Genomic DNA, 4,521 nt, shown 5'->3' on the forward strand with positions numbered 1-4,521 from the left:
CTTCAAATAGACCTCACTGCCTACAGAATAGCCTTTCAAAAGGTCATGTTACGTTACATCTCAGTCAATTCTGTATTTTCGTGTTAAATGTTCAAAACCTTTATATCATGAAACACTGCATGTTTAGCAAGTGTTAAAAGTATGGGGGAAACGTCAAGGGGCGAGGGTATTCTTCAGCTAGGCTATCTCTGAGCGTCATGCAGTCACAAAGCGGTGGTTTTTGTCTTTTACAATCAGTAAATGGAGTAAAATACTTGTTATAACTTTCAAAAAGTATCTTTCAATGCAATCTCACCATTTTTTTAAACTTTAACAGCGTTTAACAAGTGAGGAAAGGAGTCTGGGTAAGAAAACAAGCAAACTGAAGGAGTGACCCTAGAGCCTGGCGAGGGCGGACTATAGTGCACGGAGCACTGGCTAGCCTAATTAGCCGTATCTGTTTTTAAAATGTAAAGAAAGCTCCAGCGCCAGCCTGTGATGTATTATCTGAATAAAATCTATGGCCCCAAAACAAACACAGGAGCTTGTACCTGTGTCTCAGCACACGGGTGGCAAACATTTAAAAACAAAGACGTTCTAATCATGCAACAGAAAAATTCATACTTCAGTCTAAAAGCCCTATGAAAATAAAAGCTTTCTATAACTTTCACATGGATTTGTTCAAAAGTGGGGAGGAAAATAAACTTCTCTCGGATCCACTGGATTACAAAATAAGGGGAATATAAACTAGCTGTTTCTAAGGTTCGGTGGTTTTCCCTCTGGCGTGTTCTCTGCGTGCCCTTTTTTTTTAAAATTGAAACACGCGTGTAGACATGTGAAATAAAGGGCTCTGTCTTCATACAGACTTGTCTTTTCAAGTGTTTATTCCTTTACAAAACTTAATATCACTTTCACTTGTATTTGTTAAAAAGCAGGCGAAGAAGCAGCCTTCTTAGCTCTGATCTGCTGGCTCACAGAGGCTGTTTTTGCTGACAGCTGCGTTGCTGCTAAAGCCTGCTGTTTCAAACTGTCCTTACTAACAAAAATGACCAGTGCGAGCCTAAAACCCAGGGGAAAACTTTTTGATCACTATACATTGCTTTTATAAACAGGTTTTCTGTGTTTTTAACCCTGGGTTGTTTCTGCAGACTTACATTTTATTGAAACACTTATGCCAATGGGGCTAAATAAAAAAATTGTCTTCGGGTAGCCTGTTTTTTCAGAGGTCTTCTTCTTTTCTAATCCACTACCTTCAAAAGGCTGTTTCAAGTGGTTCTCACTACAAACCTTGGGGAAAAACTTTTTCTTAGTAAGGGCTTTGTGGGTTTAGGTCTGAGGTGCTTCTGCATGTTCTTTTTTATTGAAACACCCCTATAAATAAAGGAATGTGTCTTCCGGGAGGTTTGTTTTTTCATGTGTTTATTTAATAAGTTAAAAAGAGGGGGTTTAAGGCATTACTTTAAAAAACACATTTTTAAATGGTTTATATTATGTGTTGGTCAACTTTTGTTACAGGGTCCTGGTTGTTTAGATAAGAGCAGAGCAGGGGGCCCCTTACTTGTTTTTTTTCTGGGGAAAAACGCGGGAGGGCCTCTGGCTACATACTTTAGCTTTTTTAAACTTTTTTTGTAAACAGTTTTTATTTTATATAGTAAGCTTATTTACAGTTAAAGTTACTATTCTTTTTAATACAAGTTTTTGGTATAATTTTGTTTTAAAAGCAGGCCTAGGACTTTCTTTTGTTATGTTCTGGCTTTCTTCTCTCTAATCACAGAGGCTGTTTTTGCTAACAAGGGCTTTCCTGCAGCGTCACAGTTTTTACTAAAAAATAACCCATGTTAGTCTAAAACCTAGGGGAAAACTTTTTTATCACTATACATTACTTTTATAAACAGGTTTTCTGTGTTTTTAACCCCGGAACTGTTTCTGCAGACAGTGGAACCCCACTATAACGTGATCATTGGGGTCCAAAAAATTCAATCGCAGTAAATGCGGGGTCGCGTTATAGCGGGATTCCACTGTACTTGTGTTCAGTTTGCAGCAGAGTGTGCGCCCTGGGCTAGCGGGAGGGAGGGAGCGGGGGGAGAGAGAGAAAAGGGGTGGCAGCCCCGCCCCGCAACCCCAGCCAGACCTCCGGCCGGGCCGCGGCAGCCCCGCTCTCCCGGCTGGACCACGGCAGCCCCGCTCTCCTGGCCGGCAGCCCTGCAGCCCCGCAACACCGGCCGGAGCGCAGCAGCCCCGCTCTCCCGGCCGGACTGCGGCAGCCCCGCAGCCCCGCGATGCCGGCCGGAGCACAGCAGCCCCGCTCTCCTGGCCGGACCGCTGCAGCCCCGCAACCCTGCGATGCCAGCCGGACCGCTGGCCAGAGCATGGCAGCCCCGCAGCACTGCCCTGCAACCCTGGCCAGACCTCCAGCCGGACCATGGCAGCCCCGCTCTCCCGGCCGGACCGCGGCAGCCCCGCAGCCCCACGACGCCGGCCGGAGCGCAGCAGCCCCGCTCTCCCGGCCGGACCGCGGCAGCCCCGCAGCCCCGCAACGCCAGCTGGAGCATGGCAGCCCCGCTCTCCTGGCCGGACTGCAGCAGCCCCGCAGCCCCGCAACGCCAGCTGGAGCGTGGCAGCCCCGCTCTCCCGGCCGGACCGCCCGCCTCAGCCGCCGGGGCGGGCTGGAGCCAGCCCTGACGGGGACAGAGGTGAGAACCCCAGGGGCCCGCTGGGGCTGCAGGGAGAGTCGCTCCTGCTGCCGCCACCGGAGCATGGATCCCAAACACCCTGTGCCCGCTGCAGCCGCTGGCGCCAGACTCGCCCTGCGTTATAACCAAATTCGCGTTATCGCGGGGCGTGTTATAGCGGGGTTCCCCTGTACTTACATTTTATTAAAACACTTGTCCCTAAGGGGCTAAATGAAAAAAGGTGTCTTCATATAGACTTGTCTTTTCAAGTGTTTATACCTTTACAAGACTTTCACCTCTCTCTTTTTTAAAAAGTCGGGGAAGAAACAAACTTCTCTCTAATCCACTGGTTTACAGAATAAGGGGAATATAAACTGGCTGTTACTAAAGACCTGGGGTTTTAAACCTGGGGTGTTTCTGCCTGCTCTATTTTATTGAAACACACCTGTAAATAAAGGGATGTGTCTTCATATAGGTTTGTCTTTTAAAGTGTTTATCCCTTTACAAGACTTAATATAACTTTTACTTGCATTTGTTAAAAAATCTGGGGAAGAAGCAGCCTTCTTATCTCTGATCCACAAACTCACAGACACTGTTTTTGCTGAAAAAGCATGCTGTGTCAAATTGTTCTTACTAAAAAATAATCCATGTTAGTTTAAAACACGGGGAGGGGATTTATTGTGTGTGTGTGTGTCACTCTGTGTGTGTGTGCGCATGTGTGACTGTGTGTGTGTGACAGATTGTGGTCTGTGTGATTGTGTGTGTGTGTGATTCTGTATGTGTGACAGATTGTGGGTGTGTGACTCTGTGTGTGTGACAGATTGCGGTCTGTGTGATTGGGTTTGTGTGTGTGTGTGTGATTCTGTATGTATGACAGATTGCAGGGTGTGTGTATGACTCTGTGTGTGTGACAGATTGCAGGGTGTGTGTGTGATTCTCTGTGTGTGTGTGACAGATTGCAGGGTGTGTGTGTGTGTGACAGATTGTGATGTGTGTGTGTCTGTATGACTGTGTGTGAGACAGCTTGCGGGGTGTGTGTATGTGTGACTGTGTGTGACCGATTGTGGGGTGTGTTTCTTTGTGTGTGTGACAGAGAGACTGTGTGTGTGACAGACTGCAGTGTGTGTGTGTGTGTGTGTGTGTGACAGATTGTGGTGTGTGTGAGTGTGCAAGGCAGATTGCGGGGTGTGTGTGTGACAGTACATGTGTGTGTGACAGATTGTGGGGTGTGTGACTGGGTGTGTGGCAGATTGTGGGGTGTGTGTGTGTGACGGTATGTGTGTGTGTGTGACAGATTGCGGTGTGTGTGTGTGTGTGTGTGTGACAGATTGCGGGGTGTGTGTGTCGGTGTGTAACAGATTGCGGGGGGGGTGACTGGGTGTGTGACAGATTGTGGTGTGTGTGTGTGACAGTGCGGTGTGTGTGTGAGTGTGTGAGACAGATTGCGGCGTGTGTGTGTGACAGATTGCGGGGTGTGTGTGTGTGACAGATTGCGGTGTGTGTGTGTGTGACAGATTGCGGGGTTTGTGTGTCGGTGTGTAACAGATTGCGGGGGGTGTGACTGGGTGTGTGACAGATTGTGGTGTGTGCTTGAGTGTGTGAGACAGATTGCGGTGTGTGTGTGTGTGTGTGTGTGTGTGTGTGTGTGTGTGTGTGTGTGACAGATTGCGGGGTGTGTGTCGGTGTGTAACAGATTGCGGGTGTGTGTGACTGGGTGTGTGACAGATTGCGGGGTGTGTGTGTGTGTGCCAGATTGCGGGATGTGTGCCAGATTGCCGGGTGTGCGCCTTGTCTCTGTGCGCGCCCGAGTCACGGTGGCCGCGCCTGTGCCAGTGTCGCGCAGCGCGGCCGCGCCCCTGCGCGCTGTGCC

Source organism: Malaclemys terrapin, chromosome 9, assembly GCF_027887155.1.
Source record: "Malaclemys terrapin pileata isolate rMalTer1 chromosome 9, rMalTer1.hap1, whole genome shotgun sequence".
NCBI lineage: Eukaryota > Metazoa > Chordata > Testudines > Emydidae > Malaclemys > Malaclemys terrapin.